This window comes from Drosophila albomicans, chromosome 2L (genome assembly GCF_009650485.2).
Source record: "Drosophila albomicans strain 15112-1751.03 chromosome 2L, ASM965048v2, whole genome shotgun sequence".
In the NCBI taxonomy this organism is placed as follows: Eukaryota; Metazoa; Arthropoda; class Insecta; order Diptera; family Drosophilidae; genus Drosophila; species Drosophila albomicans.
The window spans coordinates 775462-790358 of NC_047628.2; the positions used below are offsets into that span (position 1 = coordinate 775462).

The 14897-nt window shown below is 37.3% G+C and overlaps 1 protein-coding gene across 5 annotated transcripts in view; it reads left to right on the plus strand.

Annotated features, from left to right (window-relative positions):
• The window catches only part of LOC117565513 (protein madd-4), a 101267-nt gene that overhangs the window by 46003 nt on the left and 40367 nt on the right, over window positions 1–14897 (plus strand). The gene's annotated exons all lie outside the window — the stretch shown is intronic.

Genomic DNA, 14897 nt, shown 5'->3' on the forward strand with positions numbered 1-14897 from the left:
AACTGTGATTATATTGGAGCAAATCTTTGGGCTCTATGGAATTGGCTTGGTTGGTGCTTGGTGGTTTAGATTTTTGTGTGACACTTATGCTACATTTGAAGACAGTTTACTATTTATTAATTATACACTTCATTTGTACTGCATTGACTTTAGAAAGTATGTTGGCAGTCGCTTTTAAATTAGTCAAGTAGTTGGTGCACATTTTCAAAACTACCTCATTTATAAATATGTAGGTAATATTTTGTGGTTTAGACAAATATTTTTTCGGTGATTAAGAAATATGTATATTACCTAGGGTTATATCAAATTAAAGATATAATCAAATCATTGGCGCTTTAATATCCGAGGTACATTTCATATTGAAAACAAGTAAGAAAGCTACAGTCGAGTGTGTTCGACTGTGAAATACCCGCTACCCATTTTGAATAAACGCAAAATATTGCGGTATTATTTTCAAAATATACCGAAAATAATACAAAATACTAAAAATATATTTCAGTATTAAATTTTATTGATTTGCGGGGACGGAAGTGGTCGTAGCACAAACTTGAAACAAACATGAAAGTAAGAAAGCTACAGTCGAGTGTATTCGACTGTGAGATACCCGCTACCCATTTTGAATAAAAGAAATATATTTTGCGGTATTTTTCTCAAAATATACCAAATATACTACAAAAATACTCAAAAAATACCACATGGTATATTTGGTATATCGATATAGTACCGCATTTATAATATACCATAGACGGCACAATATACCAGATTGTCAGCCAAAGCAACTAAGACTTCTAGTAAGTAGCCGTTTTGGCCTTTACAAAACTATTTCTTTAATAACATCCACAATTTTTATCTGATCGCAACCAAATTTTCAGGAATCATAACAACTATAGATATTATTATATATACCAAAATTCACAACTCTAGCTTTAAAATTACGCTTGTTATTAGATTTTTTTGATTTGTGGGGGCGGAAGTGGGCGTGGCAAAAATTTGAAACAAACTTGATCTGCGTGCAAACATAACAAATGCTGTCGAAAAAAAATTATAGCTCTATCTCTTATAGTCTCTGAGATCCAGTGTTTCATACGGACAGACACACAGACGGACAGACGGACATGGCTATATCGTCTCGATTCTCAAGAATATATGTACTTTATAGGGTCGGAGATGCCTCGTTCTATCTGTTACATACATTTCTTACCGGCACAAAGTTGTAATATAATTATAGCTATATCTCTTATAGTCTCTGAGATCTAGGTGTTCATACGGACAGACGGGCATACGGACATAGCTATATCGTCTCGGTTGTTGATCAAGAATATATTTTATAGGGTCGGAGATGCCTCCTTCTACCTGTTACATACATTTCCTGCCGGCACAAAGTTATAATACCCTTCTACCCTATGGGTAGCGGGTATAATGAGCAGCAAAATGCGGGATAAATTGAAAACTAGCGGTTAGCGAAAATTATAGCTATTTTCAAAACAAAACTGAACGGAACTTTAGTTTTTTAAAAACATCTGGTGCCTTCTTGTATTTTTATGTTTTACGAACCCTCACTTTAATAACTTGCAGTATTTTTGCATTGCAATGGTAAAAACATCGATATGCCAAAATATCTCTAAATTTTTATCGATTTTTATTAGTTCATGTTATCATGACCATTTGGGTATTCCACAATTTCCAAAACGATCGTGTGTGACAATTAAAATGCCCAAGATTTATAAACAAAAACCGCGTTGGTTGCAAGACCCCGTGTTACAGGATTGGTGAACTCTAGATGCAGTCGATGATCAAAAATGCTTTTGAAAATATTACAAATCCAGCATTAATGCGAAACTTTGTGATTTGCACGCACATGCCAGGACAAACATCCAAAACAAGTCTTCGTCATCTGTGTTCACAGACGAAAACAATAACGTTTGTTCCGTCTGTTTCTGCAAAAACCTGCCAGCAAGAGGCGGCATTGTCTTTATGTATACATATATGTATGTATATATCTTTATAAGTATATTGCGACGCATTCATTGGTCAGCCCCATTGACCATTTGAGATTGTTGTGCGAGAACAATTTTCAGGATGGCGATGCTATACAGAACAAAGTGCACCAGAGGGCATGATTGACGAAATTCTACTCAAAAATACTTAATAAATAAATCAAAATAAAATTATTGTTCTACTAACGTAGCTTTATATTTTGGCTATCATCCTAAATTTCTGGCGGTTTCTAGTTTTTTTCATATGTTATTTTAGCTTTTTATGACCAGAAGAGTTGGCAAAACTGATAGGCAGTCATCTAGCTAGGATATAATCTTTCTAATCAATATTGTATACATACATACATATGTACATACGCATGTATTTGTATACATTACATACTTGGCAGACACACTTGGCCGTCTCTCGCTCGACGCCATCAAGTCCAGACTTCTTGACGCCGAAAATTCTTGGACCCTGTATTCCAACTATAACGACCACAAGGATATCCGCTGACAACGCGCCAGATATGTATGTATGTATAAAACAAACAACATAAAGTAACAAAGCTACAATGAAGTCTGCTCGACTATAATATACCCGCTTTCGAGAATTAAATTCTCTGTTGAGATATGTAAATCTTTGTAGTATATGTAAACTATCATATTCGAATAACATTAAATTATATCGTTTAACAAACACACTAACATAAGAATTTCACTACTCAGTGGGATAGCAATATTGAAAGGTACCAAATCTAAAACAAACTTTCAAAACTTTATTATTTGCCACATGAGCTACTGAAGTCGGTTTTACTCGGAAAATCAAAGATTATCATAATCCAAGTAGTTTCTTGTGAAAGTACATACATATGTACATACATACAGAACTATTTCATATATGTTGGCGCCAATTTAATGCGCATGCTGTGGTGCAGATGGTTCTCTGACTATAAGCAGCAAAAATTTGACTACAAATCAATAAATGAGGACACGTTGACACATAGGGGGATGTTGCCTAGAATTGACCCGTATATCATTCGCAATGAGTGTGAGATTTGTCTGTGATAATCTGTGATATGTGACAGGATTTCACTATTAATGCGTCAAGTTAAGCGGAGTTAGAAAAGCTGCAGTAGCCAGGGTTTGACTTTGAGGGTTCAAAGGTTCAAGTTTATAAAAAAAAAAAAATGGCAATGTTGTCGGGACTATATCATAATTAGAATTCTAAATAAACTTAGGCATTTTTTGCATCGATTAAATATCATATAACTTAATACTTCATAAAGTACTTATTACTTTGTTTAAACTGGGAACTTCCCAGTGGGAAGTAGAGGATGGGCGCCTAATATCGATGGTTGGACGCTATCGAGCCACAATCGATAGCAGTAGACATATTCAATAGTGGCCCAACCACAATCGATGGTGCTGGCGTCCCACATTGTTCCGTGTAAAATCGTCAGTTATTACGAAAAGACGAAAATATATGCATATCTTTTTTATAGGTCCGCATTACTTAGAGCATCAGGTACAGACAAGTTGGACTGCGATTGCACTAGCATAGACTTTGAAAAGGATTCTGTACCAGATAGATTGCATGCCTGCATGCGAAATGCCTTGACTGCGGCAAAGAATACAAGACAAACGGCAATACGTCGGGCGATATTGTTGACGACAATCGAAGGCTCCAACGATACTATTGATGTCGCAAATTTGACTATCGTCAAATGTCAACGGCGCATACTATCGATAGTTCTCCACTTCTACTGGGAAGCATCATTAAAAAATTCCGATTCACTAATGATGCGTACACGATTATAAAAATGTGGCCATATTTCGCTTAATATATTGGTATATTATTATTCCAATTATACTCTATTTAGACCAAGTGCATATGCATATATGTAAATGTTTACACCAAAACTGCATTACGCGAACAGCTTCTTAGAATCGATAAAGTAAATCTACTTAGACAGGAAGAAGAATATTAAAGGCAATTGAAGGAAATCAATCGCAAAATAGCAAGTTAATATATATTATATTATGCGACTCTGAGGGCATTAAAAAATTATAAGTATACATAAGTTTTTTTTATTATTTATCAATTAACTCTACTTATTTCCGATTTACATCATAATAAGCAACTCGCTCTCCAATTATCATATTTCTATACAATGTGGTCAAATTAGTCGTCTTGGTGGTTTTCTTAAAACATTTTTTAGATTTTAATGGAAATTTCTATGATGCAGCTCAGTCTTAGCAGCGTATTACAAATTTTGCAGCCATAAAATTATTTCAAAATGCTTTGCAATTAAAAAGAAAAGCAAATTGACAGAGGCATAAAAAAATTTTTAAATAAAATCGCAAAATGAAATCTATTCAACGACGAGCAATTTAAAAAAAAAATTTAATATAATTTATGAATAATATAATTTATATAAACTTATATTTTTTGAATACCCTCAGAGTAGCATAATTTATGAAATTACTCATTTTTGGTTGATATGTTTATATTGTCTTTGATATTCTTCTTCCTGCAGTTTACTTTTGATTACTTTTCCAAACTTAAGCAGCTATTCGAATGATGCGACTTTGATTGACTTGCATCATTGAATCAGATGGCCTTGGTCTAAATAGGCTACTATTAGATACTTGCCGCCAATTACTAAAAAATAGTCTAATAATGTGATTCTATCATATTTATAGATGTTATAACCGTCACTCACAAATTATGCGTTAACGCATGAGTGATCCCTTTGCATAAGCGCTGTTCGCAGATGCGCGAAACCGTTTCTTAAAAATAGGCAATTTATTATTTCGCACTCATATCGGCAAAGCATTTGTCGCTAACAGAATTAGAAGATGCGTTCGAAACCGTTTTATCAGGGTTGACAATTTTATTCTGTACAAGAATTCAGGCGTTCGCCATTCTCAGTCAGCTGCTTAATGCGGCCGTCACAATGGTCCTTAAAATACCACATATCATTCTTTCAACTACCGATTACAAAATACCACAAAACTATTAATCGAAATGCAAACCCATTTACATCGTTTCACGATGATCCACCGTTACCAGCAAGTGGGTAAGCGGACGAGAGTTGATCATGTTCTCCGTTTCTATCAAAAGGCTCTGCAGTACGTGCACTTGAGGTGCCATATCCTTTAACGTACATATATCGCAGAACTCTGTTGACGCACTGCACCATACGTACCCGTACGCCTCCTTCAGATGGTTTGGATGGACAATTGAATCCCACGGGAAGTCACTTCGTCTTGAATCTTGTCTTGGTCGAAAACTTCATCGCATTTCTTGGCCTCTCGGTTGGCCCAATGAAATTCTCTCCCTTGTCCAACTGGTCCTCGACGACATATAAAATTTCGCACTGCAATTATACAGGCATCCGTCGACAGGTCGTATAATATCTCCAGATGAATCGCTCTTGATGTTCAGGGATGTAAACAAGGCATCTCTTCTCCTTCCGGTAATGATGTATCATCATCTCCGCTAATATGTGCCAATAGAAAAGTATAATCGGCCTTCTTGAGCTGTAAGGCATGCATAGGGCTGCATCCACTCTGCCATATGCTCGCAAGATCTCGTATTCATCCAAATACGGTGCCCATTCTCATTTGTCGCAACAGGGACCGATTCCTTGTTGTATCCATCACCGTCACGCCATTGAAATCTTTGTGCACATCTATCCTGTGCTTGCTTAACGATTTGGTGAAACATCTTGATATCGCCGCAGATGCCCTTAGCCGGATTGTAGTGTTGTGGACCCTTGTCTAGCACCGAATTTAGCGACACATCGTCAACTTTCGCAAGAGCAGTCCCTAACTTATTTGGATTCATCACACTAAAGTGTGGCAAATACCATAGCTTGTTTTCGTTGACTAAATGTATATCGTTCTGCTCCAAGCGCCGAGCGTATCCTTTATTAAAGTAATCATTCATAATTTGCATATTTTATTTTTCTTGCAATATTCACCAGTCTCTTTAACGCCATATCGTAGCTCCGTGGCATTACGATGTCATTGCGCTTCCATAAGAGTCCTGCCTGTATCTCACCGAGGACTCTTCGAGACTCTTTTGCGTTCTGGTGTCGGTGCTGGCTGCAACTTCCGATTTCTTCTCTTTAAAATTCTCCATCCTCAGCTACTGTGTCATCCTGACGCACAGAAAGATGGCATGACATCGGTGAAGACCCTCCTCTGCAATCCTTTGTTGGACCATAGACCAGTCACCCCAGCTTGGTGGCCGATGCAGAGGGCCTGTTTGCAGCGAGTTGTCTACTCTCTATTGACCATCCTAAATGATCCAGTCCAATCAAAATCTTCGGCACTGCATTATCGAATATCTTAATTGGAAGACGCTCATTAGGATCAACTCCTTGCAAGTCTATTCGATGAAAGGTCTGCATCGGTATACTTAGATTCCGCACTGCATGTACGTTCTGAAAATCGTAAAGCTGGTGTTTTCCTGCTCCGCTGATTTGAAGATCGACTAAAGTTGCGGGTTCTCTGGCAGATCTACCTCCAAACCAATTTATATATAGCTGCCGTCTCCAGTTAGGTTTAGTTTTCTCCTTAATTCGTCGACGATCATCGAAACGGATGAACCTTCGTCGAAGACTGCATACGTATTTACCATTCAATAGCCTGACTGGCAGTACACGAAAGAGCAATCGTTGCCGATTTAGGTCGACGCAGCTATTCCACTCCATGGACCCTTGTACACCTCTCGGCGGTGTCTTTGGTGCCGATTTTCTACTTTGGCTCTCACTTCTCACTTCTGTTTTCGTTTACTGGTTGCGGGGTTCTCCTGGAGGAATTCCACGTTTCGTGCAGCAATCTGTGATGTCGTTCTTGACATCCATCCACCTGATTCTTGTTGTCTGCACGGCAACTCGTGATCATGTGGCCATCCCTCAGGTACGAGAAACAAAGACAATGTTCACGTACAAGACGCCATCGAGTCGATGAAGAGGCCTTCTTGAATTCCCATCGCATATTGAGCATTGCTTGCTCCAACGTTGCTCCTGTCGGAACGTATTTACATAAAGCAGCCGACGTTTCGTGTCCTTTATCTCGACGTCAGTTATTGTGCACACAAAATTTGCAAATTCAGTGAGCCATCAGTGCTGGCATGCCTTGCTCACTCACTTGACAGTGTCACGCGCGTCACATTTTACGGCCTTTAGCAGACGCAAGTTGTTATTCAGTTTTGTGCAACCATACGCCGCTGTGGTTTCCGTAAACGCGTAAATAAATATTGGCAAACCTTCTGGTTTGCCTTCAAACTCGGGCAGATCTGGCAGTTTACGAACACGTGATACTGCAGATCCGAGAAGCATATTTTGTGGTGTCGGTGCAGAAATCTCTCTTGTGCTGACATTGATTCGCACTCGTAAATGGCGGCAGAGTTCCACTTAAGTGCGTCGACGCTGATCCGCCATTGTTGATTGGCATGGTAACTGTTGATCGCGTTTCAATAACACTTAACGGTACGTTTCCATTCAACAACAGATTACTTAACTGCATTTGAGTCTGCGCCATTTTGAGCTGCTTTTCCAGATTAGCTATCTTCGTTATCCCTTTCGGGACTACTGGGACAATACATCCCAGCAATTTTCAAACTTCCGTATTTTCATCCATTTTAAAGCTATCGCTTATGTGAACTATCAGAAACACAGCTTTAAGTGTATATATTACAATGTCAACACAAAAATAACGGTAAGCATCGACATGTATATGCAATATTGACGATGAGTTTCAAGACTTCGGTAAAATTTCGTCAGTTCGTTCGTAAAATTTGACAAAAACGCATGTGTAAGCTTCAAAATGCACACTGCGGTTTTTCTGTCAGAAAAATAGTAAAAATAATTTAAAATATATTTTGGAAGCGCGAAGCACTAATAAATTGTAAGTTATACATGATTTTATAAAAATGGAACTTATAATCCCACTATGTTTTTGGATGGGATATATAACCCCAATCAACATTTCAGATGTCGAAAAGAGAACTAAATTTAGAGGACGTGCGCATTGTGCACGAAGAATTGAACTCAGGTGACGATTTTAAAGATTCTGGAAGTGAACTGAGGTTTGTGGTAAAATTACCCCTCACGATAATAAAGAAAATCACGAAGAATCGCAAGGAGTAATGGTCCACTGGGTAAACGTCACGTCTGAAAGCCGTCCAGACTTCAAGCATTTTCAATTTCAATCTGAACGTAAAACAAAACTGCACTGAGTTTCAACTGTTTAGCAAGCTCTAATGTACGAATTAGAGATTAACTGCTATGAATCGTCGATTGGATTCAAGCCGAGGGCTCACGGATGCTAATAAAATTTTTGATTTTCTTGGAGTAACATTACGATAAGGTGCCATCACTAAAAGACTATTGGAATGAATCAAGATGCATGTAACAGCTAGAAGGAGGCATCTCCGACCCTATAAAGTATATATATTCTTGATCAGCGTCAACAGCCGAGACGATCTAGCCATGTCCGTCTGTCTGTCTGTCCGTTTGTTCGTATGAACACCTGCGAATTTTGGTGCATACAATAATTACTATAGTCTTTGTGATTTGTGAAAATTTGGTTGCGATCAGATAAAAATTGTCGAAGTTATTAAAAAAATACTTTTGTATGGGAAAAACGCCTACTTACTAAGTGTTTTCACTCAATAGTATATACTGGGTGCAGTACCTTATCAATATACCAAATATACATTTTCGTATATTTTTTGGTATTTTTATACCATATATATTTTGCTTTTATTCAAAATGGGTAGCAGGTATTTCTCAGAGCACATACCTACTACGTACTTGTTTATTTATATTTTCATTCTTTGATAGAAGCCGAGATTTTTATTCTGATTGATTTTTACATGAGGCGAGCGTAGCATTCGATTTTGTGCAGGGATCGAAATTCGGCCACGACGGGCGATTTATTTTTATTACATAGTGTTCGTCTCGCTGATCTAAGAACAATGCTTTAAGCTCGTTATATCAATATTATTTTTTTTTACATCGATACAGCTTTTGTGTCAATAAGTACAAAATGCTGAAACCTGTCTATTATCCTATGTAACCACTAAACTATTTATCAAGGTATTTAGCACTTTTAATGTATTATTTATTAAGTGAAATTCTTAATACGATCCGTTCTCTTTAGACAATCCATTCGGGCCAATTATTTTTCTCGACAAGTCTAATCAAAGACTGTCCACTTCCTTTGTTTGCTTTTTCGCCATCATTTGCTCCTTTAAAAAAATGTTAACCCATCCGTATCGCTCCTATGCAATAATACCGAAATATTTGCCAAGAAACAACCCCAAGTGAAGATTCGACGTTTCATGCAGTTACTTATGCTCAATTTAACGAAAGGTTCAAATTTATAAAAAACAAATATCAAGCGTTTATGGTCTTACCATACATTGTGGTTAATTAAATTTTATCAAGATTTGCATATAGATTTGTACGAAGTAAAATTACAATTTTCTACCAATTACAGTAGAATCCGGTTATAACAACTCCGCTTATAGTGTCCGTCTGGTTCTTGTGACGAAATCTCGTTGACTTGGTTGGTCCCCATACAAACTTACATATGTGAAAGGACCTCCGCTAAGTACGTTTCCGCTTTTGGCGACAAAACAGCTTATACCGACTAAATTTTTACAATTTAACCGGATATTGCGAAAAAAAAATACAGCGAAATAATACCAACAAAATTAGGCATGTTACGACGCTGTATTTGTAATTTTGCAAATTTATTGGCATTCTTGAATATTAATGGTTTTTATAACATAAGTAACGGGTTGGGCTCTATGGAACCTAAAATGTTCTAAAAATTCTGTGTCAGCTAAATGCTCGGATTGAAACAATTACAATGATTACAATGTTGTGAGCAGACTACTGCCTATATGGACCAATTAATTTTACCATTTGATTTGTACTGCTTAGAAAATATGTTTGTAATCCCGCTTGAATTAGTCAAGTGGTTTGTGCAAAATTTTCAAAACTACCTCATTTCTAAAAAGATAAATCTGTTTATATTGATTTTATCAGATATGTTTTATAGCATAGGCCATTTGAATTACATTAAAAGTTATATTTTGTGTTTCAATTATACTAATATTGTTCCGCTAATTAAGAAATATATCAACTAGGGGTATATCAAATTAAATATGTAGTCAAATCATTGGCGTTTTAATACCCGATGTACATTTCATAATGAAAACGAGTAAGAAAGCTACAATCGAGTGTGTTCGACTGTGAAATACCCGCTACCCATTTTGAATAAACGCAAAATATTGCGGTATTATTTTCAAAATATACCGAAAATAATACAAAGTACTAAAAATATATTTTATTATTCAATTTTATTGATTTGCGGGGACGGAAGTAGGCGTAGCAAAAATGTGAAACAAATGTTTTTGAAAAAAAATTATAGCTATATCTCTTATAGTCTCTGATATCATACGGACATACGGACATAGCTCGGCTGTTGATGCTGATCAAGAATATATGGACTTTATAGGGTCGGAGATGCCTCCTTCTACCTGTTACATACATTTCCTGCCGGCACAAAGTTATAATACCCTTCAAAATGAGTAGTCGCCGTCTTACATACATACATACATAGTATATATAATATTACATACTCATGTATTTGCATACCTACATACATACTTGGCAGACACACTTGGCGCCATCAAGTCCAGACTTCTTGACGCCGAAAATTCTTGGACCCTGTATTCAAACTATGTATGTATGTATAACGACCACAAGGATATCCGCTGACCACGTGCCAGATATATCATAAGTAACAAAGCTACAATGAAGTGTGCTGGAGTATAAGATACGCGCTTTCGAGAATTAAATTCGCCGTTTAGATAAATATTTGTAGTATACAAACTATCATATTGGAATTACATTAAATTATATAATTGTGGTCTGCCTGAGAATTTCACTTACATATGTAATATCACTTCCTTTTTATACCTGGTACTCATAGAGTAAAAGGGTATGTATGTAACAGACAAAGGGAGGCATCGCCATCCCTATAAAGTATACATATATATTATTGATCACCGTCAGCAGCCGAGAGTATGTACATATGTATATGCCATGTCCGTCCGTATGAACACCTTACATATGTATATCTTGGTGACCAGTGTTGCCAGTTTAGCTTATTATAAGCTACATAGTTCTAGCATATTTAAAAATGAAAAAGCTTCTAATATTTGTTTTTAGCTCATAGCTTGAAATATAGCTTATTTTAAAATTAATCTGGCATATTCTAGTTTTTGCGACATAAACGGTTTGTTTCGTAAGATAAATATGCATTATGGCATGAAAATATCGGAGTTTGTTCTTTTTTTGCCGATGGTTATGTGCATTTCATATGATCGAGAATTTATTTCTAATTGATAGTTTCATCGAAGACGAATAAGTTGGCTAAAGTGCTACCATTAATCGCATGTAGTTGATAAATTAAATAACGCGTTTGTTAAAATGTCAAAAGTGATATAAATATACATATGTACATATGTATAAAAAATTTTTCGCGTCATCGAAGAAGCCCACGTTAGCAATGGGCAGTAATAAGATATTTAATTTGATTTTTGTTCAAACATACAAAAAACTATTATAAATCCATTGGTTATTTTTCTTCTGGAAACTGTCGCAATGGAAATTTAAAGACATAATCATAAATATAGCCATCAATAATTTTTACCACCCACATAAAAACATAATAAGATTTCATGATTTTTCTCATTTGGGTGTAGCTTATTTTTTATAGTTAGAGATATAAATTTTGTTATCAGCGGTGTCATTTCCGCTTTTTTCCCGTAAGATTTGGATTTTTTTGAAGTGTGATTGCGGGCCAAATTTAAGCAGCTTTTTTCTTTTTTCCGGCAAATCGATAATAATCGAATAACAAGCGTAAAAAAATAGAAATGCGGCGAAAAGACGCTTAGTGCGATGAAAAGTCGCAACTTACTTTTATTTTGTGTTTAAAACTAGTGCACTTTTGTAACTAATAATAATACAAAAAAATCAACATAAAAAAAATAAGGTGATGAACCAAAGCGAACTTGGGTCGCAGCGCCAACATCAGCTAGACGAGCGTCGGCGCTCTCTTAGCAATGCATACTTCACTTTCGTGTCGACAGATACAGGCGAAGCAACAAAAAACAAAGCTTCTGCCGATCAACCGCGAGCGTTAACCCCAACACCGAAAAACAAACTCAAACCTACTCTCAACGAAAGGGCGCACTCTCTCTCTCCGTCTGCGTTACCGACAGCGCAAAGCGAGGTAAGCGATAAATGTGTTTCCCCCTTCCTTGCTTTGCCTCACCCCAACTGCACACATGTCTGGCCACGGTTACTAGCACAGTGACGTCAGTAGCAACTGTAAATCCAATGACCAGCCAGCGCACTGGCTGCACTGACAAACGCACCAAGTAAAAAGCAAGGTTTGACCATATAGACTGGCATGCATCGCTACGTACACATTAAAAGAAAACAAAGTCCACAAGGTTCGAAAATGGGTAACGTCGCAAAAATCAATCGGGCTTCCTCCAATCAAGGAACTGTGCAGAGCCCTAATACAGCAAATAGATTTGAAACTTTGGCTGACATCTCCAAACGAAGTGCCTTCTACAGTTATGGATGCGGATAAAAAGAAAGCGAAGCCGCCTCCGCTATACATCCGAGAGAAAAATTCTAACAACCTTATGAACACAATAAACGATCTTATTGGTAAAGATAGCTTCCATGTAATCCCCTTGACTAAAGGAGACATTCATGAAACAAAGGTCCAAGAGAAAACCGAAGAAAACTTCAGAAAATTGACGGAGCTCCTAAACGCCAAGAAAAAAAGCTACTATACTTATCAGCTAAAAAGTAGCAAAGGACAACAAGTGGTCATAAAAGGCATCGAACCAGATGTTGACACTACTGAAGTAGAACAGGCACTAAAAGACAAAGGTTTCAACGTAAAAACCGTTATAAATATCCGCAATAGAAAGTGGAACTCGTCCCTGACTCCAAGGCCCTCAAGAAAAACGAAGTGCATCCCATCTATAAACTCCAGTTCCTACTGCACCGCAGAATTACAGTCGAAAAGCCGCACAAACGTAATGGCCCGGTCCAGTGCGCAAATTGCCAAGAATACGGATACACTAAATCTTACTGCACACTCCGCTCTGTATGCGTAGCTTGCGGAGGACTGCATACATCTGCTGAATGTAAAGCACAAAAGGACCCAACCACTAAAAAATGTAGTAACTGCGGAGGTAACCACACCGCAAACTACAGAGGCTGTCCAGTATACAAGGAGTTAACAACGCGATCACCATTAGTACCCTTCAAACTCACGCCTGAAGTTTTCTTTTCGTCAACAGCCTGGTCTTCACTCGGTAGTTCCAACGTAACTAAAAACGTAAGCTTTGCAAGCGCTATAAAATCGAATCAGGCGAGCCCTGCTTGCAATGACCAATCACCACCTACAGTCCCTTACCAACCAGTAGAGCACAAAGAATATAAAATGGAAACGATGATACTCAGACTGCAACAAAGCATGGAGGAATTCATTGCTTTTATGCGAACAACCATGCAAAGTCTGATGACAAATCAAAATATTTTGATTCAGATGCTCCAAAACACACTATCAAAATAATCAATGGCTCCCCTACGCATTGCACTGTGGAATGCCAACGGCGTTCCACGGCACAAAATTGAGTTAGCACAACTCATGAATGACAATGAAATCGACGTAATGCTACTTGCAGAAACCCACCTTACCAACAAATACAATTTCCAAATCCGAGGGTATTTGTTCTACAGTACAAATCATCCTAATGGAAAGGCCTATGGAGGCACTGGAATACTGATTAAAAACCGCATTAAACACCACTTCCACAATGCATTTGCAACTAGCTATCTGCAAGCCACATCTATCATTCTACAGTTGGATTGTCACAATATAACACTAGCCGCGGTATACTGTTCTCCTCGCTTTACGATATCCGAAGCCCAATTTATTTACTACATCATCGTCACGACAGTAAAAAAACGACATTTCACAGGTCGCGAGGGTAGAGACGAGGGAGACAACACCTAGATTCCTCTGGTAGGCAATTTCAGTAAAGGAAACCCCACTGAAGTGTGTGTCGGCTCGGAATCTCTTTTCTTTATTAATTTTGTTTTCTATTGAAGCGATTTTTTGTGTATTACATTCTATTATATCTGGATCGTCTTGGCTGTTGACGCTGATCAGGAATATATATATTTTATGATGTCGGAGATGTCTCTTCAATTGCTGTATTCAAGTTACTAAAGTTGTTGTCAGTCAGTTTAAGATATCAGCAGAACGAGTTACTTAAAACCGGTTTGCCGTATGAAACACTGAATATCAGAGTCTTTAAGAGATACAGCTATAACTTTTTTCGACAGCATTTGTTGTTTGCACGCAGATCAAGTTTGTTTCAAATTGTTGCCACGCCCACTTCCGCCCACGCAAAACAAAAAAATCGATAACAAGCGTAATTTTAAAGCTACAGCTGCGGGTGTGTGCGGGTATGGTACAATAATCAAAAATTTTTGATTGCGATCAGATAAAAAATTGTGGAAGTTATTAAAGAAATACTTTTGTATGGGCAAAAACGCCTGCTTACTAGGGCTCTTAGTTGCTTTGGCCGACAATCTGGTCCATTGTGCCGTCTATGGTATATTTTCAATGGTGTACTATATCGATATACCAAGCATACGATTTGGTATATTTTCAGTATTTTCGGTATTTTTTTTTTTTTTTTTAATACCGCAATATTTTGCCTTTATTAAAAAGGGGTAGCGGGTAACTCACAGTCGAACACACTCGACTGTAACTTTCTTACTTGTTTTTTTTTTT